This window comes from Misgurnus anguillicaudatus, chromosome 3 (genome assembly GCF_027580225.2).
Source record: "Misgurnus anguillicaudatus chromosome 3, ASM2758022v2, whole genome shotgun sequence".
Classification (NCBI taxonomy): Eukaryota; Metazoa; Chordata; class Actinopteri; order Cypriniformes; family Cobitidae; genus Misgurnus; species Misgurnus anguillicaudatus.
Window position 1 is genome coordinate 16,138,653 of NC_073339.2, and position 25,645 is coordinate 16,164,297.

At 36.1% G+C, this 25,645-nt stretch overlaps 5 long non-coding RNA genes across 7 annotated transcripts in view; 4 read left to right on the forward strand and 1 right to left on the reverse strand.

The window, feature by feature from the left end:
• The window catches only part of LOC129444278 (uncharacterized), a 321,920-nt gene that overhangs the window by 174,480 nt on the left and 121,795 nt on the right, over positions 1–25,645 (forward strand). The gene's annotated exons all lie outside the window — the stretch shown is intronic.
• On the forward strand, positions 968–12,468 carry LOC129436784 (uncharacterized). 3 transcript variants are annotated; one of them, XR_012366121.1, is made up of 7 exons: positions 968–1,294; positions 2,151–2,281; positions 5,558–5,629; positions 5,725–5,866; positions 6,357–6,429; positions 7,262–7,386; positions 10,754–12,468. It is a non-coding gene; the product is annotated as an uncharacterized lncRNA (long non-coding RNA). The 3 variants fall into 3 exon arrangements; XR_012366120.1 differs by lacking the exon at positions 968–1,294 and adding an exon at positions 2,409–2,477 and having other exon boundaries at positions 2,049–2,281; XR_012366119.1 differs by lacking the exon at positions 968–1,294 and having other exon boundaries at positions 2,049–2,281.
• LOC141353319 (uncharacterized) lies at positions 19,602–20,979 on the reverse strand. Its single transcript, XR_012360358.1, has 3 exons — positions 20,491–20,979; positions 20,326–20,388; positions 19,602–20,225 (listed from the first exon to the last, which is right to left on the reverse strand). It is a non-coding gene; the product is annotated as an uncharacterized lncRNA (long non-coding RNA).
• On the forward strand, positions 22,495–23,523 carry LOC141353320 (uncharacterized). The gene is made up of 5 exons (XR_012360359.1): positions 22,495–22,638; positions 22,995–23,066; positions 23,205–23,234; positions 23,330–23,350; positions 23,444–23,523. It is a non-coding gene; the product is annotated as an uncharacterized lncRNA (long non-coding RNA).
• LOC141353321 (uncharacterized) lies at positions 23,875–25,588 on the forward strand. Its single transcript, XR_012360369.1, has 7 exons — positions 23,875–23,908; positions 24,033–24,059; positions 24,647–24,682; positions 24,806–24,841; positions 25,006–25,023; positions 25,113–25,178; positions 25,264–25,588. It is a non-coding gene; the product is annotated as an uncharacterized lncRNA (long non-coding RNA).

Below are 25,645 nucleotides of genomic sequence, written 5' to 3' on the forward strand. Positions count from 1 at the left end.
TTATGCTGGGTCAAAATTCTGGGTTGTTTGGAGTACTTTAAACACACTGTTGGGTTGCTCATGCTGGGTCAAATGAAATGTAGTGGGTAATTTACAAATGAACACATGGTTGGGTAAATTTGACCCAGCAAATGGTTTATTTTCCTTTCATTGGCTGGCCGTTTCTCAAGGCAGCCTTCACAATGTTCAAAATATTATCATTTAAATATTACCAAATGTAGTTTTAAGAGTTTTTTAGGCGACAATGTATGTGTGTAAAGTTCAAAACTTCGATCGGTTTTTGAAGATAGCGTATATTTACAAATGTGCTCCAACGATGTCGAAGCTTCGAGATTCAGGCAATCACTGGGCGCTCTGCGCTGATGTACCCGCCCAACACAGCCTCACCTCGGCACGTCATTCTGGAAATCACCGCTGGCTGTAATGTCTCTGTAGTGTTTAGAACGGCGGATTCATTTCATTTCGGGTCTCATAAATCTATTATTTGTTCCTTGCCAAGTCCGAATTAAGTTACGTTACTGTAAGGATGCAAGTTCTGCCATTTTTTGTCGAACTTTTTGGAGGACTTCATTTCTTCTGAAGCGAGGTGCACGCCACTCAAAGCGGGCAGTATTTTATGGTAAGTTCATGTCAATTTTTATATTATAAATGTTGTAGTTGTGGTAGGGGCAAGCTCATTGCTATTTTCATTCGCTTTTTTCCACAGATATGGGGGTAACGTTATTGTATGTAGGCTATGTTTGATAAAGTGCGTTTCATATTTAATCCAGAACGAGGATCGTAAGTGGTTTCGGAAGCGCGTTGTCACAGTAACACAATTTCAGCTTAGTAGTGCGCTTAGCTATGTGGTGTGAACTAAGGTAATTTATTTTTTATATAAATTGCTTGTTATCAGACATAATCTACTCTCAGTTGACTATTTTGTCAATAATTATATGCGAAGTGTACCGGAAGTTTAAAAGTAGTTCGGATCACAAAAGCCTGTTTATGGCCGTTTCTGCCTGCAGCCTTCGGAGGCCGCATTTGTTAGTGTTTGGAGTCGTATTTGTAAGCTGCATACGTCATTATGACTGTCTTATTATAAAGTTGACTATTATTAACTGTAAACTGTTGTAATATGCTTATGACTTGCAAACGTAATGCTCAGTTAACTTAAACAAACAAGGCTTGATGACGTATACAGCCTGCATATGCGACCTCCGCAGGCTGCAACCTTCGGATTGAGAAACGGCCTATGTATGTTGTTGCTGAAACGAAACCATCCCGTTAGCACACTTGTAATTCCGGTCCGGAGGTAAACATAAGGTGTGTTCGACATCGGCTGTGGCTGGATGTAACCGATCGGCGAGATTAGCCGCGTGCAGGCGGGGAGGAGCTGAAAACGGAGACGTGAAGTCGGACGCGCTGTGCTTCCCGTAGCTTGCTGCATTTACGTCAGGCATGGCTGATCACGTGCCGTTTGCTTGCTTAATCGCATTAAACATGATTTGTAAGATGTAAACTACATAAAAAGTGAATTATACTGTTTTGAATGTCCGTGTATGAGCATGAGTGGAACTGAAGAGGCTTACAGCAGTGTTTTACAAGAATAAAGAGTTCAACATAAGCATATATTATTTAAATACCAATGTAGTGGGGTCTACGTTTTTTATCCATTTTATTTTGATGAAGATGACACAATATAACATCGCGACTACATGAAAATAGCTTTAACTGTTATAAAAATACAGATTTGTGAGCATTTGTGGAACTGAGGGCGTGAAAATAAACACGAAATACACGTGATTGTTGTCATGTGGTGAATCCGACCAATCGTGAAACAGCTGTGTCGTCATTACAGCCCGTGCAGCTCCTCTTCGCGAACTGCGCTGGCTTACTCAGGCGGCTGATCTCGAACCGCTCTCGCGGTACTTAAAAACCATATGACACAGTCACGTGCCTGCAGCGCCAGCTGAAGTCGGACAAAAACACTAACCGGAATGCACTGCTTCAAGTCAGCCACCGATCGGTCTGCGCAGCGCCGCATGAAGTCGAACACACCTATTATATTCACTACAGTTGTGTGCGGAAAGTATGTTGGCACATCTTATAGTTGTCAGAGGAAGCGATGGGGGCACGTTTAATGACAGTGTCTTCTGTTTCTGTCAAAGCCAGGATCATTTTGAAAAACAAACACCTGGTTGGGTTATTTTGACCCAGCAATTGGTTTATTAATTGCCGCACTTTCTGGATTCTTCGCTTCTGACTGGATCACGCTACTCGGACCAGGCGGTATTTCATGGTGAGTTAATGTGAATTTTTACTTATTTTTGTAAGAAGTTGTCGTAGGACAAAGCATATTTCATTGTTCAGAATACATGCTTTGATGTGGGGGAGTGGGGTTAATGTTTTTTATTCTGTGCCAACAGTTGTTATGAGAAACATGCCTCATCGTTAAGTCGTAGTCGAGCTATATCTGCATTCTTTTGAAATATTCAGTAAGTTATACGTTGTAAATTAATCACTAAAATCGTATTCATCTATGAATAATTTAAAATTCGAAAGGGGGATTCGTGTTTCATATTAAATCTAGACGGAGCGCTGTAAATTAACGTTACCCCTTGCCGTCACACGTTAAATCCTGAGGTAAATTAACAGTCAGAAATATACACTGACGTTCATGTTCACCATAGTTTTGTTTTGTATTTAGTTACAAGGCGAAAACACGTTTCGTATTAAATCCACAAGTATAGCTACTTATTTTAAATCGGGCGGGAAACTAGACTCAATAATAGTGAGTTGTGTGTGGAAAGTATTAGGGGAGTTTGATTGACAGGTGCCTGACCAATCATAACACTGATATTATTTGCCCCCGTTGCAATTCGCCATTTTGGCCGACAATCAAACCACAAAGTAGAGTTACACCGACTGCACGCTGAAGTATGTGATTTTAAAGGGACACTCCACTTCAACCAAAAATTCAACCTAAATGGGCGTGGACGCTGTGAGAAGAAAGGTGATGAGTGGGCAGGGCAACTGATATAGTGTAACAAATATTAAGATTAACTAGGAATAGCAGTAGGCCTATTACAAAAATAATTAAACTGAATATAATATTTTATTTAAACAAAGGTCAAGTAAAACTGTTATAGTTGAAATAAGAGCGTGTTTGAAGATAAGGAAAAGTCCTCAGGACATATCAAAGTCAACCTGCCTCCCGAAGCTTTCCTGAGCAAATTCAGTTGATGGTGAGTCTAGCCCTGACAGCATCGCTGGGAAAATCATCCAACGTATTTACAGAGTGTGCGTAATGGCGCAGTCACATTTACTTTACTATACAGAACCGTATCCATGTGTGATCCTGAGCCCACTACTACAGCCCGTGACATTTATGCAATATGGAGTTTAAACTAGGGATGGGCACGGATATTCGAATATTCGAATATTCGATCGGCAATAATAATTCGAATTTAAAAAATGCTATTCGAATGTTTGTTTGTTTTTAATGTGCCACCTTATTTAATGCTTTTTCACTTCATCTATACTCTTTTACAGACTTAAATGTAAGATATACATGAACATTAATTCGTATATATTTCTGATTGTTTGGCAATGCAGATTGCAGACGAATTTAAGTTTTTTCTTTTATCTCCAAGTTTGGCCGCGCCACGCCATATTTGGCAACTGGCTCAGTGAGGGCTCACGTGTTATTAAACGTGCTTCTCCGCCGCCCGCATCAACACATCATGAGAGATTTGTAAGCTTTATGTTATAAAGTCTACTTTATTTTGTTAATAACGAGACAGACACGGAGAACGAAATGAAACGGAGAACATTTATAATATGCGGTGCTCTTTCAAAAATGAACCGGATAACTGCACATGGCTGTTTAAAAGCAAAGCTCCGTCTTTGTGAAATCTTGTTAAATTAAGCTAACGTTAGTAACTTTGCACAGTCAACAATAATCTATCGAGCCAGCTTACGTTATTTGTAAAATAATGTTAAATACAGATATTCAATCTTGTTCAATCCGTCTGTTGTTTTTATCCGATAACCATCATCACGTGCAACACGAGGAAGAGTTTTCTCCGCAGCACCGGCATTGTATCTAGTCAGAAGAACGGGCTTTCACCGAAGCAGGTAGGGTAAAGATGGTTTCTTTATTCACAAATACATGTCAAACTAAACTGAGAAGATATTTATATGTTGACTGAGCAGTTGGTTATGTAGATGCGTTTTTTCGTTTGCTCCGGGCTCTTATTTGGAGTCTGTTTAAGGGTTTAAATGATGATAGCCTACTTTGTCAAGTCCGAAACTTTAAACTTCGCAAGTCCTCAAACTTCGCTTAGATTTGGGGTTATTGTATAATATTTGGTATAATATAATGTATGTAAGATCCAACAGTAATGAATTCATACTAACGACCGACTTGAAACTAAGGGTTTGACTGACTCAGACTTCACTCCGCATGGGGTTTTAACGCCTTTTTTTCTGTAGGATATTTTTTAAGAAGAATTTAAAATATATATATACAATTTACAATGTTTTCAACTTAAAAATACATACATACATATACATACATAATATAAGTTTAGCTTGTTGTGGATATTTCCTAATTATAAGCCTTCTGTGAAATTATGACAAAATGAAAAACACAAAAGACGCATGTCTTAATTAACATAATTTAAATAAACGAATATTCGAATATTCGTTCTTTATGAGCTTTAATATTCGAATAGTAAATTACTGGAAAATGCCCATCCCTAGTTTAAACCCGGAAGACAAAAATATCACAAAAAAAAGCTAAAAATTAACTAGTTTTGACCTAATGTTCAAAATTAACAGATACTAACATTGTCTTTTATGATGTGCAACACAACTAACTCTTTAAACATCTAAAAAAGTGTTGGTTAGTGTTTCATGATGCTTTAAACACTTGATTCTTACCGTTTAGAAATCGATTCAGCCGATCTCCGAGTCTGGCGCTACCACTTTTAGCATAACTTGGCACAATTCATTGAATCTGATTAAACCATTTAGCATCGCGCTCAAAAATAAAAATAAGCAGAGTTTCAATATTTTTCCTATTTAAATACTTGACTCTTCTCTAGTTACATCGTGTACTAAGACTGACGGAAAATTTAAAGTTGCTATTTTCTAGGCAGATGGCTAGGAACTATACTCTCATTCTGGAGTAATATTCAAAGAATTTGCTGCCGTAACATGGCTGCATGTTTGCAATGATATAACGCAGTGCCCGAAAATAGTCCCCTGCTATTGAAAGATACTATAGGGACTGTTTTCGGCTGCTGTGTAATATCATTGCGCCTCCTGCAGCCACGTTACGGCAACAAAGTCCTTGATTATTACGCCAGTATGAGAGTATAGTTCCTATCCTATTCAATGGATTATGCTAAGCTATGCTAAAAGTGGTAGCGCCGGAGACCAGCTGCTGAATTCCAAAACATTAAGAATCGAATGTTTAACTCCAGGGGAGCTGGGAAATTAGCATATTTTCAAAAAAAGTGGAGTGTCGCTTTAAATATTCTTTCTTGATTTTTGTTCAATCCACCAACAGAGTTCAGTAGAATCCACTGAATTGACCCCAACAGATCATATCACCATGACAGTGAAACTTTTTTCAGCCTTTGTAAGTATCGACTTTATTTGTATTGGATATTAACTGAATAAAATTTCAGTTCTAATGGACCTAAAAAGACATTGATGATTGTTCTGTTTTTATAGGCAGTTTGTCAGATTTTGGAAAGCACCCCTGAGAGGAAACCCGTATTAAACCGTTAAAGTGCAAGCAATTACCAACAAGCAGAGGAGGCTACTTGTGAGACTCCTTGCATCCCATCTGCTGGAAACCAATGGTGAAACCTGAGTAAGCTACATTTAAATAAGCCTGCAAACATATAGTAGCAAGCAAATGCTTAGAAAAGATAAATGACCATTCGCTTTTTTTATAGCGAGTCTTATAGGGGCGTACACACCAAACGCAAATTCAAAGATTTGCGCAAGTAAATTACATACAAAGTCAATGCAAGACACAAACTTGCGCTGGGTGATGCAAATGACGCGAATAGGGCGGTGTGATTGCCGCAAACAAGTGCTATTTGTTTCAAACTTATCTGCCACAATATATTCAACTCAAGTGGAAAATGCGCAGGACACAAAGTTAAATCTTGTAAGTAATCGTGAGTAAAGAGCTAGGAGCGCAATGCTTCAAGTGTGTTGTGTACGCAACATTAGTGTTTGAACATGAAAATACCAACATTATTTTTAAGTAAATTCTAAGTAAGATCACACAGGCTTCTGCAATAGCTTACCATATTGCATAAGTTCTTCATCAACTGCTGTTGTCTACATAACAGGCCATCATCAGACACTAAGAAGGCATGTGACAAGGCATTGGTGTATGAATTTCCTTGCCTGAAGGATATACAGGTAAAACTGAAACTTAATATTTACGCTTACACTTTTGGCACGGTTTTTGCGCTGAAATACTGCCAAAAGCATTGCAGGTCTGCAAACAGTGCCGTGCAATCAAACACAGTTTCATGAGCGGCAAATATGAATTAATCACGCATAATCTGTTTCTTTTTGTAAAATAAACCAGTTTTAAGTTTTATGTGTAAGTGACTTGTTGCGTACAGAGGGCAAAACAGTTTTCTGAAAAAACTAGGGGTAGGAATCGATTGGACCCTCATGAATCGATTCAGAATCGATTCTTAGGATCCTGTTTCGATTCAGAATCGATTCTTGACATACTAATTTGCATATCTGTGACGTCATTCCATCACATTTGCTCTCAAAGCCAGGTTAATGTTTGTGCTTTTGCTACTAGTCTCTGAACTGTCATATATGTATATAAGAATGACATTATTTATCCCTTAGTTGCATTAAAGTACAGTATATGTCCTGTTTCTTATGTAAGACATTAAAACCAGTAAAAATAGTAATTAAACGTGACATATTAATTCTATATGTTAACAGGCATTAACTTCCACGAACTGAGTAACGTTAGGCGTCTAATCATCATCATTATACACAGTGATTGGCAGTATTACTGTATTTATATAATGCAGCGCACCCAGCGACTGAATAACAAACTATGTGCATATTTTTATGTTGGCCACGCTTCAGACAAGCCTTCCCGTCAAGCTTTGACCCTTTCGCCCCGTGTGAATGCACCCTTTATTGTTTCTCTTTTTTTTTGTTATTTACAGCAAACCATTTAAATGTTATTGAAACACTGTATTTGCTCAAAATTATTTAGCTGCTAAAGGGGAAACAGCACTGAAGATGCCAACTCTGCTAGCTCCATCCATTTACAGGGGAGGAGGAGAAGTCTTCAGACCTACCACTGTGGAGGCCCAGAGGTCCTTTATTGACATGCAACCTGTAAGTTTTTGCTTTAGTGTTTCTACTTTGAAAAGGGTGAATGTTAGGGCTGTAACAATAAATCACGTGTCCTTTTAAAAAGACCTGTCTAAAATCGATTCTGAATCGCAAGGCTGCGATTCTGTGTTTCATGTGCAGCTTGTGCGTGTACTATGGGGTTTTGGTCAGTAGGAAGTCCTCATCAATCTAAAATCATTTTGAGTCGGAGTCGTTTATAACGTGCATTACAAAATTATTCAAAATATTCTTTATTATCATGAAAATACCTGAAACAATCTGAAGAACGGTGATATTCTTTAGACATTTCCTGGAATAGGGTTTGTAATGCTACTTCTTCTGTGGCACAATTAGAGTTTCTGCATGAGAGCGCCCTCTGGCTTTGGATGTGGCGGCATTTTACCGTAATTCATTCAAATTCATTCATTGAGAAATCGCGCATTTGCACGATTTATCGTTACAGTCCGTGGATGTTTGTAGTTATTGATATGTTTCGCATAATAGCCTGTAGGGGTGGCACGGTTCACAAAACCCTCGGTTCGGTTCGTATCACGGTTTTATGGTCACGGTTCTCGGTTCTGTACGGTTCTTGTTTTTTTTTTTTTTTTTTTTTAATTTTTTAACACTCCAGAAATGTATTATCTTATTAATGTATTAATTATCCATAATTTAGAATGCAGTATTAAAAAAGTTATATCATGTAATCATGCACAAACTGAATTTGACTTAGCACATTATTGGGACCATCTCTGAGGAAAGCCAGGTGAGATTTTTATACAGCAAGAGGGAAGACATTGATGATTTTAACATGCTTTTCATTTATTTGGCAAAAAAATAGAATGTGTATTGCCATCTACATGAACTTATGTGCCTTTTTAGTAGTGGTGGCACGGTTCACAAAACCCTCGGTTCGGTTCGTATCACGGTTCTATGGCCACGGTTCTCGGTTCAGTACGGTTCTTGTTGTTATTTTTTTAACACTCCAGAAATGTATTATCTTACTAATGTATTAATTATCCATAATTTAGGATACAGTATTAAAAAAAAGTTATATCATGTAATCATGCACAAAGTGAATTTGACTTTAAGCACATTATTAGGAACATCCCTGAGGAAAGCCAGGCGAGATTTTGACACAGCGAGAGGGAAGACATTGATGATTTCAACATGCTTTTCATTTATTTGGCAAAAAAGAGAAGGTGTATTGCCATCTACATGAACTTTGTGTGCATTTTTAGCACACAAAGATAACTTGCATTTATCAAAATGCCAACTTCAGTGTAGCTCTAAGATTTATCACTGAGAGGCTGCTTAAATACTGCAGAGAGAATATGTGAACGAGAGAGAAACATAACGTTTACACCTGTAATATTTAAATCTGTCTCTTTTGTCCACTTTTGACCATTTCTGTCCTGATTACTTTAAGGGGCAGTTTATGAAATAAGATCGCGCAACTTTCACACGCTAGCAAAATGAAACTACGCGGAAATCAGCCGCTTTCGTTTTATCAATGAAAGGCTAAAAATAGCGCTGAATACGAAAAGACGTTAAACAGTGTTCATTACCTCAGATTAGATAAATGGTCGGAGAGAAGGCTGTCGCGTGTGGCTGTATCTATTGTTTTATTTCCGCTGTCATCATAGGTAACATGAAATAAAAAATGTTTCCACACACCAAACTTACGACGCTGGCGCATCCTCCAACTGCGGGCAGACTTCTTTTTCTCTCCCTCTTGCCATTTCTACACGTAACATGACCGGCAGCACTTACTCTCCACACCAGTCACCTCTTCTTTCGCGCTATTCGCGAAAGGGGAACACGCTATCTGAGGTCACATACAGGGCACGAGGCTACATACATTGCGCATGCCATGAACCGTTGAACCGTACGACACACACGCGCTCCGAACCGAGACAAGCGAACCGAACGGTTCGGATTTTTTTCATGAACCGTGCCACCCCTACTTTTTAGCACACAAAGATAACTTGCATTTATCAAAATGCCTACTTCAGTGTAGCTCTAAGATTTATCACCGAGAGGCTGCTTAAATACTGCAGAGTATATGTGGACGAGAGAGAAACATAAGTTTTACACCTGTAATATTTAAATCCGTCTCTTTTGTCCACTTTTGACCAATTCTGTCCTGATTACTTTGAGGGGCAATTTATGAAATAAGATCGCGCAACTTTCAAAAGCTAGCAAAATGAAACGCGGAAATCAGCCGCTTTCGTTTTATCAATGAAAGACTAAAAATAGCGCGGCAGAAGTCAGAAAAGAGGTAAAACATTGTGTTCAGTACCTCAGATCAGATAAATGGTCGGAGAGAAGGTGGTCTCCTGTGGCTGTTCGAACACATTCAGCCCATAGACTGCAGTTCTATCTATTGTTTTATTTCCGCTGTCATCATGGGTAACATGAAATAAAAACTGTTTCCACACACCAAACTTATACGATGCTGGCGCATCCTCCAACCCCGGGCAGACTTCCTTAGTTCCCACTTGCCATTTCTAAACGTAACATGACATGCAGCACTCACTCTCCACACCAGTCACCTCTTCTTTCGCGCGATTCGCGAAAGGGAAACACGCTATCTGAGGTCACATACAGGGCACGAGGCTACATACATTGCGCATGCCATGAACCATTGAACCGTGCGGCGCACACACGCTCCGAACCGAGACAAGTGAACCGAACAGTTCAGATTTTTTTCATGAACCGTGCCACCCCTAAAATGATAATAAATCCATGATTTACTCATCCTCAAGCCATCCAAGATGCATATATCTATTTATCGGATGATCACATTTTTATTTTTTATTTTTAGAAAATGTTCTAGCTTTGAGTGTGTACGCACTTTGCAGTCTTTGCTGATGCTCTGTGCCTCCGCATTTGTCTTACGTCACAAATAAAAGTGCGTAGACTACGCTAATACTCTCTCCTGAATGCAGAGGCGTGGTGTTACCAGAAGTTATTTATCTTAGTTTGTAAAGTTTTAAATATGGATATTTCTATCACAAAACCGCATGGATTACCCTCAGAAGGCCTTTGTTTATCCTCATGGAGCCGGATGGATTACTTTTGTAAAGGATGGATGCACAATCTTTATGCTTGAGGTGTTTTAACTAAAATCTTTTAATTGTCTTCTAATTATAGTTTCACTGTAATATTAAGATAATATTACATGTATTGTGATTATATTAATAATCCATAATATCATAATATGAGCAGTGGAATATACTACTTAATTACTAGAACTATTTTAATAAAAAAGTTTGAATGAATGTTTGCAGTTATTTTATTTGTATTTTTTGATACTTTCACAAAAATGCTTGACTTAAATCATCACTAAGTTGTGGTGTGTACTCAACAGGTAGGGACCAACATGGTGGAATATCTGCAAAATCAGAGATGTTGCACGTTTTGTGACTTGGGGACGAGCCAAGAAGGACCTGCCAGACCTTTGCCATTGTTGGAGGCAATGCCTCTGAGACAAACTCTTTGGTGAAGGATGTTGATAAGTTTTTTTTGTCTTTGATGTTAACTACACAAAGCAATAGGTGTGTTCGACTTCATGCAGCGCTGCGCAGACCGATCGGCAGGTGACTTGAAGCAGTGCATTTTGGTTAGTACTTTTGTCCGACTTCAGCTGGCGCTGCAGGCACGTGACTGTGTCATATGGTTTTTAAGTACCGCGAGAGCGTTTCGAGAGTAGCCAGCTGGCTCAGCCGGTGCAGCTTCTCCAGAGCGGCTGCCCGGAGTTGTGATGACGTAACAGCTTTACTTGATTGGTCGCTTCATTGATGACAACGATCACGTGCGTTTCAAGTTTAATCCAACCTTTAGTTTCACTAATAAACATTATAAATTCATGTTTTAAAACAGGAAAAAAACACTTTAATATCCTAAAATATGTTATATTGTGTCGTGTAATAAAATAAAAATGAAAATAACAAACTCTATTGGTATTTTAATAATATAGGCTTGTTTCCCGTTATTTTCGGGTATACAGTTTAAGCAGCAATTGAAATATTCGATATAAAATGTTTCTGGTTGCAACTTTTTATCAAAAGGTTTGTTTTTATCAAATTCAGCATCTAATTCACTTAATTTGCGATTATAAACAAGGAAACACGGCGCACACGTCACTACGGCAAGCAGCAGGTGTCCGGCTTGACGGCTCCGTCTTCAGTTCCTCCCTCGACTGCAAGCGGCAAACCTCGTCGATCGGTCTGCGCAGCGCCGGATGATCTCGAACACACCTATTGTCTTCCCACCTGGGAGTTTCACCAGGATGCCATTTATCAGATTGATGGACATGAGTCCTCCTCTGTTAACATTTTGAGGACAACATTTAATCACTAATAATTAACTATTTCAGTGCTATGTTTGAAAGATTTGCCCACAATGCAATGCCAACATGAGTTTACTTACAGGCTGTGAGGTCAAGTGGGAGGAATTATGATAATTTCGGTCTTGTCTACGTCACCAATCCCAGGAAGTAAACTGTTGCCTACAATCTGTGTTTGTTGTAGTCCAAGAAAAGAGATCACTCGCATTATCGTTTACTTTGGGGTTTGTACCTTTTGCATATCGTTAACATGAATTAATACACAATTACACACCAAAGGAAATGTAAAAATGTGAATCGGACCATAGCTGCTCTTTAAAAAAAAAATTGTTTCAGGGCTTCTTGTTTTTAATAACATTTTGATGAATGAAAATGTAAAGTAAATGAAATGCTAATCATCATAGTTTAAATATTAAGAGTTATAAAGTCCGTGGGGATTGTTTGATGTCATAATGGGGTTGTAACTTTTGTATTATACAAATATACAAAAATGTAATTAAAACATTGTATTAAATGTAAAAAAAAATTAAATGCAATTTAAATCACATTAACAGGGGCCTCTCAGTTTTGTTTTACAGGGGGTATTTGTTACATTTATTTTATATCTAACAATTTGTCACATTGGAATTTTAAGGTTCAATCTGACATTTTTGTCAAAATTCAGTTATTCACATATTTTTAATCTGTAACAATTTATTTACATTATGTGAAGTTATGTACATTTTTGGGATGTTTTTTAGAAAACAAAAAGGTTCTTTCCAGTAAAACAAATGGAATGAGACAGCAAGAGTGTTAATTTTACCCACTGGTTGTGTCAAATTAAATAACCCAGCACTTGAGTAACATTTAACCCAGCAAGAGTGTTAATTGTACCCACTGGTTGGGTCAAATTAAATAACCCAGCACTTGAGTAACATTTAACCCAGCAAGAGTGTTAATTGTACCCACTGGTTGGGTCAAATTAAATAACCCAGCACTTGAGTAACATTTAACCCAGCAAGAGTGTTAATTGTACCCAGATGGTTGGGTCAAATGAACAACCCAGAATTCTGGGTTAAATGGTCTAACCCAGCAGTTGGGTCAAGCCAACCCAGCGCGTGTTCTGTCCAATAGTGACCCAGCAGTTGGGTTATGGTTGGGTTGTTTTTTAACCCAGCAGTTTTTAGAGTGTACCCAGGGCCGGATTAACATAAGGGCTAGGTGGGGCTGAAGCCCCAGGGCCCGCGGGATTAGGGGGCCAGTGATTGGCTGGAGGAAATGAGATTGTCAAATCATAGGTGGTTGATTTGTGTATAATAAAATAACAAGACGTTATTGGAAAATGTGACTTGAATGATATAATTCACCGCCCAATCAAATTAACTCTACAATTTGCGCCATGACGTTGGGAAACGCCTCTTTTCATTATGGTTTCATGAACATTGTAGCGCTATAAAACGCTTGCTGGAGCAATAGTTACGCCCCTCTCAAAAATGATGAAAAAAGTGATAGTGGTTCACAAAAAAAGGAAAAACAAGCTTCACCCCCCTGCCTCGTCCCCGATCCGCGTGTTTTATATGTCGAAAAGGGTAAGCAAGCAGCTGAAGTTAATTAGTTAAGCACTATTTGGATGATAATCGCAGTGTTTCCCATTCATTATTTGTGGCGCGCCGCCACAGAATCAACACTGGGCGCCACGAATAGATTTTTCATGATTACCATTTTTATTTTAATATTTAAAACGGCTTCATTCACTATTGCTAGGGCTCAGCGGCGCCTCTCTCGTGCGCAATGCTGTGTGCGGCACCTCGACAGTGCATCTCTCACATGACACTGAGTGAAAGAATTAAAAGTTGGCGGTGTTTTCATGTCATTTTTCAATGTACTTGTATTTTCACGTAAACGTCAACAGATGTTACTGACAGAGAAGACGGCTGACAGACTTTATCATGACTTAACGAAAGGTTAGTAGTGTTTTCCAACACACACATCGATTCTCTGTGTGCGAGCTCTCTCCCTCCCTATGGTGCGGTGCGTTATGCGTGCGCGGTTTGTAGTTCTGTGTAACAGTGTATTCTCTTATATTTTTGAATTTACGCTGAATTGTCTTTGCCATACGCGATCTACAATCCAACTATCACTTGCATTTAAAATTAAAAGCGCTCATAAACACAACAAGATGAGAAGAGCATCAGTAGCCTAAAGCTCTGCAATGCTTGAGAGGTAGTGTAGCCAAAATCACCTTGTATATCAGCTCTTCAATAAACTCTTCTAAAATAACAATCATAGCATTTATGTAATTGTAAATGCAGTGTAAATGTAGGCTATTAATAACCCTCATGCTATCAACATGAGGGTGATGTTTTTGAACTATCCCTAAATTATTCATGGTTAAGTACTTATTGAGGAAGTATGACTGAAGTAGGAGTAATGTTTTTGCTGATTTTTGGCAACCTTTATGTTTTTGAGTTCATATCTGGAGTAAATGCACTACATGTTTTATCAATAAAATGTTCCCAAAATCTGTGCAGTTGAGGGTTACTGTGTTAAATAGCCTGAACTCTTAAGTGTGCAAAAATAATAATAATAAATAATGATAAAGAAAAACATTAATTAAATACATTGATTAATAACAATAAAAAAATATGTAGGCTATTGCGGTAGAAGACTGGCTTGGCAATCAGATGAAGGGGGGCCTTTGGTGTTTGCTATAGCCCCAGGCCCCAAAGTCCTCTTAATCCGGGCCTGGATGTACCGGTTGTTATAGTGCTTATTGTCATTAAAGTAAAATTACTAAATCCAAACATGACTCTGATAAAAAAATGCTCATTTACAAGAAGATGTATGTCTTATTCAGTATTAATGTAAGGCTGCTGTAAACAATTAAAAAAGCGCTATATAAATAAAATTGAATTGAATTAAAGTCAGCTCTGTTTATTACACAAAATATTATTGTCATGATTTCGGTCTTATTGGCTGCTTTGTCTTTGTTTCACTATGTGTTGTGTTTTGTTTTGACAGCTCCACACGTGCGCGTCTTCCACCTGGTGATCTCATTATCTCTGACTCTTCTCACCGGCGTCCCACACCTGATCCATATTATTGCCCAATCCGGTTTGATTTAAATTCCCCTCATTTTCTTTGTTCTTTGCAAGTTCGACTTAGTATGTTGGGGCCCGCTAGCTTTGTCTAGTCCTAGTCATGTCAAGCTTAGAAAGTTTTCTGATTTATATCTGTGCTCTCTGCTGCCTTTGCCCCTTAGATTCCCCGCCCCGTTGTCACTCTATTGTGGATTAGTTTCTAGTCTTCGCCCTCTATCACTGCTGGATTATTCATCATCTCTGCTGTCTGGTTTTCCCGACTGGTGTGGCAACAGTCGAGTATTGCGCTCTCTACATCTGTGGTTCTCTGAGCGCTGTCCAACGGCTTGTGCTGACCAGTAGCAGCGCTTTCGTCAGCTGCAGACTCCGTCAGCTAATCTCTCTCTCTCTGTGCCCCGCCAGGAATCTCTCTCTGTGCCCGCCAGGATTTCGTCTGTGTTTACGTATCTGTGGATGTCCTACAGCCCGGCTGTGTTTCCCACATTGTGAGCTATCTAGAGGAGATCGTTGTGGTCCGCCTCGCTAGTGTTTTCTCTCCATCTCTTCATCGCACACACGGACACTGAGAGTTTTCTATTATAGACCATTTCAAAAGATGTAAACAACACTGGTCCAGAAGCACTTCCTGTTTCCGTTTTTTAACACTAGTTAAATGTTGGGATACAATAAACCAACAGAACATATAAACCTTGAATAAACTGAAGTTAAACAAACATCTTAAAGATAGTAATATATGTGAAATAAAAAAATAACTGCCACAAACTGTAACAGGAAGTGTTTCTGGACCAGTGTTATTTACATCATTTGAACTGGTCTATACATATTACTGATTCACCAAGTGTTTTCTCCTATTTTTTACATTTTCATCTGATGACATTGAGTGTTTGTCTACTATTCATATTTTGAATTAAAACCTCTGCGCTGGGATTCCTGTGTTGTGGTTCCTAAAAATTATGGTGTTAACAGCTGACATAGCGTTGTCAAAATATCCATATTTTCATATCACAAAGAAACTATTTGGTTCTGTGGTGTTAAGAAGATACTTCAAATTCACAAAGAAATGAAAATTAAAAAATATATAAGTTACCTGCACTGTAAAAGTTAAAACAACTTAGTTCTGCAAGTCAATTCAACCTATACTATTTTAAGATTTGATGGTGATAAGATGACATAACATATAAAAACAAGTTGAAATTGTTTAACTTCATTTGTTAAGTAAATTAAATGAAGTTTATTTAACTAAGTTCAGGAGGAGCATGGTCATGTGATCCAACCAATCAGGATAAAGCATTTCCTAAATATGCTTTATCTCATTCCCTATCGACTACATGTTAATGCGAACTCATGAACATAAAAAGGGTTGATTTGAAATTGTTTTTTACAATGTGTAAGCACAATTACCAGTTGTTGTTGTTTTTTTTTTTTTTGTTACATACAACATATTTTCTTAGGAATGAAAATTACTTGATTTTGATCTGATTTAAAATTTTTATTAATACATTTAAAGTGGAAATGTATCTAATTCTAAAGCTGTGCTAATAAAAAACATTGTAGAAATTGATTCATTTAATTATCAATATCAATAAAATATTTTTAAAAATTTTAGTTTTTAATAATTGCAACTAATATTAATATTGAAAATAAACAAAAAATGTAGATTACAGCATTATTGCTTTTGCATCGTTAAAATCAATCACATGATTGTTGTTTATGGCATTTAAAATTACATTAATTGTATAATCGCAGTTGTCGTGCTCAAAAGATTGTTAGAAATGTAGGTGGAAGTGCAAAGGAAACAACTCTATAATATTTCTATTATAATATTTAAAGCATTGTGTTCATCTTTGGAGCATTTGATAAAACAACAATGATAAAATATCAGAAAGTATTTCACTGAACCTGTATTCACTCTACTCAAACATTTTTATTTTGCTGCTTAACACTCAGAGAAAACATCACAGAAACACAAACATTTCATTTAATGATGCAAGGTTTATTTTGTTAGACACCAGGAACAGAAGTATCAAGTCACACATTATAATATGGATTCATAGACACATCCTCCACTTTAACTGGTGACAGATCTCCCTCAAGGGCCTGGAGCAGGAGCCGGGGCAGGGGCAGGAGCGGGGGCAGGTGCTGGGGCTGTGCCGGCTGCCAGTTGTGCTAGCAGTAATTGCAAGATGTTGAGGAGGGTGTTCTGGGATAGTGCTGGTGCTGGTGCGTAAGGAGACGGATATGGATATGGAGGGGGACGCGGATATTGGTATGGTCTGTAGTAATTCTGTAGAAATACCAAGAGAATCACAGTCAAGTATAACACATAAATTCAAAACAAAAGCATACACATGTACAGATATACTAATTCACTTTAGCACACATATTCAAAATGTATATCTCTATAATGACTGTATATTAATGTTGTGCAAACATTTTGCACTGCTTTGAATATTTACCATTTGGATTATTTCGGTAAAATGAATAAATAAGTTAAATAAAAAAATTAAAAGAACTTGAGCGGTTTCATATTCAAACTGACCTCTATGGAACTTCTTCGCTTCTCTCTGTGATGCTCATCATCTGCCTGTTAAAAAAAAATATTTCATTTTTATTATTTACATTCATGTTAGGGAAATATGACATAATTAACATCAACATTTAGTCAGGATTTATTTATTATTGTCAAGTTAAATGACAAACACCAACATAACTTATAGTTACTCACCAGCGCAACACAGCAGAGTCCGATGACACAGGCAACAATGAAGAAAGATTTCATGATTCTTGATAACCTGTGAGATCAAATATTAAATAATGTGTTAAAGCATTCCTCCAATATAAATTGAATTCATCAAAGTTTCTCTAAAATAATTAAATGTAAATTCTACCTTGGATGGCTTTGCAGTAAATCACCTCAGTGAGTCCTCTGAAGCAGGTATGATATTCAAACAGCAGTGAGATGTGTCCTTTATAAACACATTATCAACATACAACTAACCAATCAGAAGATGTTATGCAGTGAGATGTTTAAGAAATCTTTTTTGAGATTGTATAACAAACCTCATTATAACATTATGTATTTGGCAAGTTGGACTTTACTCAACAATTAAGAAACAGAACAATGTTTGGTATAATAAATACAAACATTCTTGGCTTAAATTGAGTTTCTGCAATACATAAACAAAACAAAAGATTAAGGCACGCCTTATGAGTGGATGTAGCTTTGATTTATTGATTTAATTATCTTTATTATGAAGAAGAGCATTTTTTATTTTAATCTGACTTCTTATACTATTATTAGCTAATACAGCTGATACCTTATCATTATACATTCATTTTCTAGATAGTTACACAGGAGTGAGCAATCTGTGCTTTTGGTCTTTTACTCTCACTGTCAGAATTCAATCTCCTGTGGACTTTTGAAAAGTTTTGATGTGTTTTGTTAAGATATTGGACAAAGAGTGTTTTGGATGCAGGCAAGTATCTTTATCATATGTTTTTTTTTGTCTTAATTGTGCTGCAAAAAATGCATTGATACATAACAGAAGGATGGTTAGAGGAAGGATCATAGATGGATCTATTATAGACAGATAAACAATATCCACTTCTAGTATATAAACAAAATAGCATTGAATTATTTGTGTTAATTATAAGTATTATAAGTGTTACAGAGATGTGTGTTTTGTTTGTTTAAAAATGTGATTATTCTTAGCTAAATATTTTTTTAAATAATTGACCCAAAACCAAAATGTGTTGTGCCCCACTTTCTCCTCCCAGGATTATTTCCTTGTTCCCATTATTTAGTGTCATGTACTTCAAAAAGAATGAATTTGGATGATTTTAGATTAACTTGTTCAGATTTGTTGTAGTTGTATTGCTGTTGTACCGGTCGTTATAGTTCTTCTGCCATTTTTCAACATCTTTTATCCAGTTAATAAATGTCTTATTCAGCCTGAAATTCAGCTTTATTAAAGAAAATTTAATGGTGTTACCAGCTGACAGTGTTGACAAAATAACCATATTTTATATCACACAGAAATCAATTGGGTTACTTGTCTTATTGGGGAGAAAATAGTAAATAATAGTACACACAGTACAGCATAATTTTCATGAATGGAATTTCACCTATCTTTTTTGTATGGCACAGCTATAAAACTTTAAAAATGGGTTTATATTTCAGTTCACTTTTTACATATGTTAGGAGAGGACAGGTGATTTTAAGCATGATGAATTGTGGAAATATATATCATTTCAAAGCTATGGTAGTTAGGTAATGTAAAAGCATTCATTCATGATTCATTCATCAGATAAAATATGAGATTACACTTTATTTTGATACTTTAGACATTCTACTAAATATAAATAACTTTGCAACTACATACTAACTTTCATTCATTTCCAACCATACGTAAACTCGCTGTCATAAGAGTATTAGTAGATTGTAAGAGTTTGGATTACGGAAGAGGTTATGGTTAGTATAAGTTGACATTCACCTGCAAAGATGCTTATAGACATTTTAATGTCTGTTGAGGGATCATTGCAATAAAGTGTTAATAGATATTAAGCAGACAGTCTAATACTCTAAGTATTGGAAGTATAGTTGCAAAGTTACTTATAATTAGTAAAATGTCTAAAGTGAAATATATATATATATATATATATATATATATATATATTGGGTAGTGTTTGCACAATCACTGCATGGTTTGCTGCAGATATATTTACTTCTTTAATGTTTTACATCATGAAACTTTTTGTGTGTGTTCATATTGTATATTTGTTCTGTATTTAATGAATATTTTATAATGTTTTTATTTTTCTTGACTGAATAAAATAAGAATTTTGTTCTTCATGCAAATAATATTTGTTATTTTACTTTATGTTGCTACAACTGTGAAGCATTTTCATTTTTTTTTTATCATGTATTGTTATTTATTATTGAGAGCAAGGTAAGGGTAAATATTCTTGTGTTTATAACTACAATAAATTCAGCAAAAGAGGTAAATCCAAATGTTTTAATGATAACAACATGCCACTGATATACACCAAAAACAACAAAATAAAATGATTGTAGAATCAAACCACTACAGACATCAAATTATTATTGAATTGTGCATGAATTGTTCCGTTGCTGTTGTATTTCTTCCATTCCAATTTAGTTTTAATATAGGCTGTTGCAGTGAGAGGCTTATCATAAATTCAGTATAGTACTCAAACGTATGATTTCCCTCAACAAGCCACAGCCCTTAAGGCGATTTGGTGGATGTAAAGGTAGGAGCAGGGGTTGGTGTTCGGACTGTAGAAGTTAAGGAGGGGGTAGACGGAGTCGAGAGAGTCTCAGAGAAAAGGGTCATCAGCAGCTGAAGAATCTGATTTGGGGTCAGTCCGTGCAAAAAGGGAAGAACATGTCCAATCTGCTTTAAAAAAGAAGTGCAAGCACAGTCGATTAAAACAACATAATGATTTTGCATTTATATTTACATACATCATGCATATGTTGCAATTTTTGCAAACCTCATCAGAATCAGAATCAGAGTTGGACACAGAGCGACCCACACGCTGGTGATCAACTTCAGCCTATAATTATAATAATCATTATTATCATTATTGTCCTTGTCACATATACATCATACTACTATAAATTGCTTTCAGCGTTAAATCGCATTTTTACAAACCTACCTGAAAGGCCAAAGTCAGGCCAAGGAAGCATGCAAAGGTTAAAAATCGCTTCATGTTTCTGTCAAGAGCAGGATTCTTCAAAGAGCAGAAATGATTATATTTCTTGTCCTGATGCTGTGTGGATAATCTGAACAGCATGAGGATTTAAATACAGCAAGGCACTATGTCTCCATCTAACTTAAAAAAAAAAGTTTAGATTGCTGAACCATATAATTAAAGGGATAACAGATGCATGAATAATTGCTTTTTATTTAAAAAACTTATGAAACCTTTCCAAGCGCTATCTGGCTTTGTCTGGTTTTATGGTTTAATGACTGATAATTATAAGATGGCCATCTAAAGTACTTTAATCTGGTCAGTTGCACCATCTGGCAAAGATATTCTTCAATAACCACAGCGCACAACCGGGTTTATGTGTTGTTGCACTGTATATTGTGTCTTACATTGCAATTCGACGTATCTTCAAAACGTAATGTTAAGCTTGGATAAGTCATCTGTATGGATCAAATACCTCACCCATGTTGCTAAATACAAAGACGTGAGAATCCCTGAAGATTAGGTGGGCTTAAGCCTGCAAATTAGTTTAGCAATCAGTAATTTCCTCCTACATGTGACACTCCTCTGTGGCTTTATTTAATCCTCCAAACTAACATTGCAATAGAGAGAATTATCAAAAAGTCAATATACTTACATCTTGTGGAATCAAGAATATTGAGATGGTCATGAAATATGCTTGCATGGCCTACAATGTTATCTTATACAAAATCAGCTTGATTAATTAGACTAATAATCATTTTTCTGGTAAGTGATAATAATTGACTTGACTTGACCAAAACCCACTGCAAAAAACAGTGACGATTGCTCAATCCGCATCTTCTATAAAGAGGGACAAAAGACAGGTGGAAGCAGAAACAGGTGGAAACACTGAGAAGTTAACAGAACAGGTACAGTAAGTGTGTAACTATCCTTAAAATTATATTTTTATGCTGAACTTAACTTCAAATATTTCTCATTTGCAGAAGCAATGTGGTTTGTGGTGATTGTATCGTGTGCTGTGGTGGCAGCTCAAGTGAGTAAAACATTGCAAATCAAATTTATGAGACATTTATGAGATTATATTATTGATTATTGAATGTTCTGTTATGTTGTGTGTTAGCCCAGTGACAGAGACCACTGGGACCAAGCTGGCCGAATGAATGAAGAGAAACATTTCACAAACCCTCCACAAGTGAGAGGAACGCCAGTCAGACCAAGATGGCAGCAGAACAAATTTGCATCTGTAACTTTTGTATGTTTTTGTAATGCATTTAGTTTAACAGTATGCAAAATATTTTAAGAGATCAAACAGTGTTTATTTTAATATGCATCTTGCCTAATTCAACTACAGAAGCCGGAACAGATGAACCCATGGAATCCTGGTGGATCACAAGAGGAACAAGCCCAGGGTGCATTTGATGGGTCTCCATATGGGAGAGATCAAGCAGTCCTTGGTCAAAATGGAAGAGGAAACAGGGTAAGAGTAACATTAAGTTTTACAATTAGTTAAATTGTGCATTTGTTTTTCAAAACAGCAAAACTGTAAAACACTTGAAGAGGGCATATGCAAAACCCTCTAAGTGTGTCTGACATGTTTTCTTGTAAATGTTCATGTAAAAATTGCCAACAAACCAGTAGGCCGGGATTAAAGTGGCATATGTAAATTTTAGTGACATCTAGTGGTGAGATTGCGAATTGCAACTAACCTTCATGTTACAGGAACCACTGTGTATTTAGATAAAAACGGCTCATTCTAAGGTAATAAAACAATACAGTTTATTATGTAAAGTCTTTACACACCGCTGATAATATAGTTATGTATATTATATTTCATTTCTGTCAAGAGATCCTTCTAAAAGTTACCCAATGTACCTTTAAGCGTATTTGAAATGGAAATATTTGATGGATATACAAAAAATCAAATTTTTGATGGGGGTTGCATTTAGCAATTTTTGCATCTGAACTCCTCACTTTTCTGCTTTTTGTTAGGATGAGTGGACTAGGTCCAGATCTAATTTGAACCAAGGTGCTTTGAAAAACGGCCAAATTGATAAACAGGGAGCAGCTGGAAAAGCCCAGCTGAGCGGCAGGCCTGATAGACCACCTTTCAGAGTAAGTTAGGCTAATGGAGTTAAACATCCTTACAGTTCAGTTACCAAGGCAACGATCCCATTAAGAAAAAATCAGAGTTAAGCTAAGATGTAAAGTTACTTTATCATGACAGAGAGAGTTTCTTTTTTAACTTCACTGCCTTATGTGCATTATTTAGAAAGAAAATAAATGTATTTAATTATTTATTATTACAGAACTTAACAGAATTTAATTGTTATACCAAGCTTGAGTGAGCTTGAGATTTCCTCTGGGATTTTAAACCAAAAGCAATATTTAGCCATTTAGATGTGCACATGCAGCCTTCTGAACCCAATATTTGCCTAAATAAAAATCTCCTAATTGTTAATGTTGTTTAGATTCCAGTAGGTGGCAGCAAAGAGAATCAAATTGATCAACTTTTAGGAAAACCTATTCGTCCTGACATGAAGGTAAGGTCTGCTTTTTAAATTAATTAATTCTTCTCACATATTCATTGTTATTTGGGGGATTTTATAGTTTTATTTGTTAATTTTATTATTATCTTTATTATTTATTCATCATCGTTTTGCTTGGTTATAATGTTTTAGGACAACAGGCAGTTCCTCCCTATCTTCAAGGTAAGGTGTTGATAACCCTAGGCTTAAATAAAAATGTGATTTGATATGCCTTAACTAAGTGTGCAACGTTTTATTTCACTGAATTAAACCTATAGGCTGAAAATGTGACTTTGCAGGTGAGCAAAATGGTTGATGTTGACGCAATTGTTTTGTATATAAAAATCATAATGTTAAAATAAAAGTACAAATCACTTTTCTTTCTCTAGCAGAATGCTAGTGCTTACCATATTAAAGAGGTGATGTCTCTAAATTAAGTAAACTTTTCATTGAATTATTTACAAAAATATACAATATGCTTTAAAATAGCCGATAATCATTTTTGGTTTTGGTTTTAGGGAGAGAATATCTTTCTCCTTCCAAAGGTAAGTGATTGGAGAAGATTGCAATTCAAGTCCCACATACAACAACGTACAAATATTTCCTTAAAAGTAATAAAAAAGTAAAGATGAAATTAAAAATTGAAAGAATTTTACAGATTTAAAAATAAAAAGAATGCGATAGATTCATGACATTCATGGAAAATATAATTTGTCTTTTTCAGGGCAGAGAGCAGAAGCTCCCAAAGGTAGCAAATAGTTAATAGATATGATTTTGCCACTTATTTCATGATCAATTTATTTACATTATTCATGACTAATTTACAGGGTGGAGTAAAAAGGCCTCAGGAAATGGGGGTAAATTTATTTTGATATATTTTACACAGGGTTAAGCCCTTATGCCCTTATTAGGCAATATTGATATGTGTTCCAAATGATTTATTTTCTTGTGTAATTAATTTATGTATTTGATTATTTTTAGTATGGTTACTCCCTCTCTGGCCCTCAGGTAAAATCACAATTATGAACATTTGTCATGTTTTATGTGTTAAAGTACTTCAAAACATATACAAGTATTATAAGTAGGGATGCACCGATACCACTTTTTTGGAATACAAGTACGAGTACTTGCATTTCAGTACTTGCCGATACCGAGTACTTAATAAAAAAAAAAACATGATTTAAATTTACAGGTAACAGCTTAAGTCATATAATTGAAAAAAAAACAAGGACTAGTTTGGAATTAAGAACATTTATTTAAAATGAAAAGCATGTTGTATGCAACATAGTACAGAATAAATAATTATAAAAAAAATCAACAGTGACAGTGCAACTCATGTATTTTTTTCAGTTTGTTGTAAACTCTGCCTCTTTGGACAACACACGAGGCATAACCCCTTACACGCCGCTGAAACATAGACATTTCTCAGACCGTGGTATCGATCCCCGGTATTGGGGGACTTTTAACGAGTACAAGTACTTTAGAAAATGTGGTGTCGAGGCCGATACCCAATACCAGTATCGGTGTATCCCTAATTATAAGTGTATTTGATTGCATAAGTCCCTATGTCGAATTATCTTTTATTTATTTGCCAGCCTTATCTGAAGCTCATCTATAACCCAACTGCAACTGTAGGTTAAATATACACTACACACTAAACCACACTGTTTTAACTACTTATTGATTTATTTGATATTCTAGTACTAAAGTCAAATTAAACAATAACCCATCCTTAATAACCCTCTTTCCAACAGCAAAAAATCTCATTTGAGTATGGCATTACGATGCTTGTAAGTAACTTTAACACTTTATGAAAGATCCAGCCAAAATACAAGAAGTCATTTTTCACATCATGTCTTACTTCAATATCTTTATACATATATATTTTTATAAATATTATTTATACGGTACATATATTTATTTATTTACTAATGTACAAATGTTATCTTTACAGCTCCCCTCATTCATGAAGGTTAGTGTTTTGGGTTTTGATTTTAAATAATCTGATAAAGACTTTTACACTTATTGTACACAATCTTGTTTTTTGCTCTGTCTCTACAGGCGGAGTCTGAAAATAATTAGGGGTCACACAAAGCTGGCAGTGAACCCTGTAATCCACACAAAGTGGTAAGACAGAATGCCAATGCCATTTACAAACTTTTAGGTCATAATTTCACTTTGGCTTATACTAATGTTTTTATTCTTTCCACAGGTGATGGAACAACTAACTATTATTTAATTCAGTAGTGCACTAAAATGTATAGATATTAGATAAATGTATAGTATTAATTATTTTTAACAAAGTAACACAGTGCTTGCTTCTCTGCTTTGTTTATGTACTTAAGAATCTGTTCATTAAAATATTTAGCATTAACACTGTGACTTTTATTATGTGTTTCATTTGACTTCATTGGTTTATGTTAATAGTTTAATGCTTGGTATCGTATATGTAGAAAGCAATGCTCTTGTTAAGGTTAAATGGGAGTGAAATAAGAGTCTCTGAGAATAACAAATGTAAAGCAATTGAGCATATTTATTTATTTAATAATGTTTGCATTGATATTATTGAACTATTTGTGCAAGTGAACAAAATG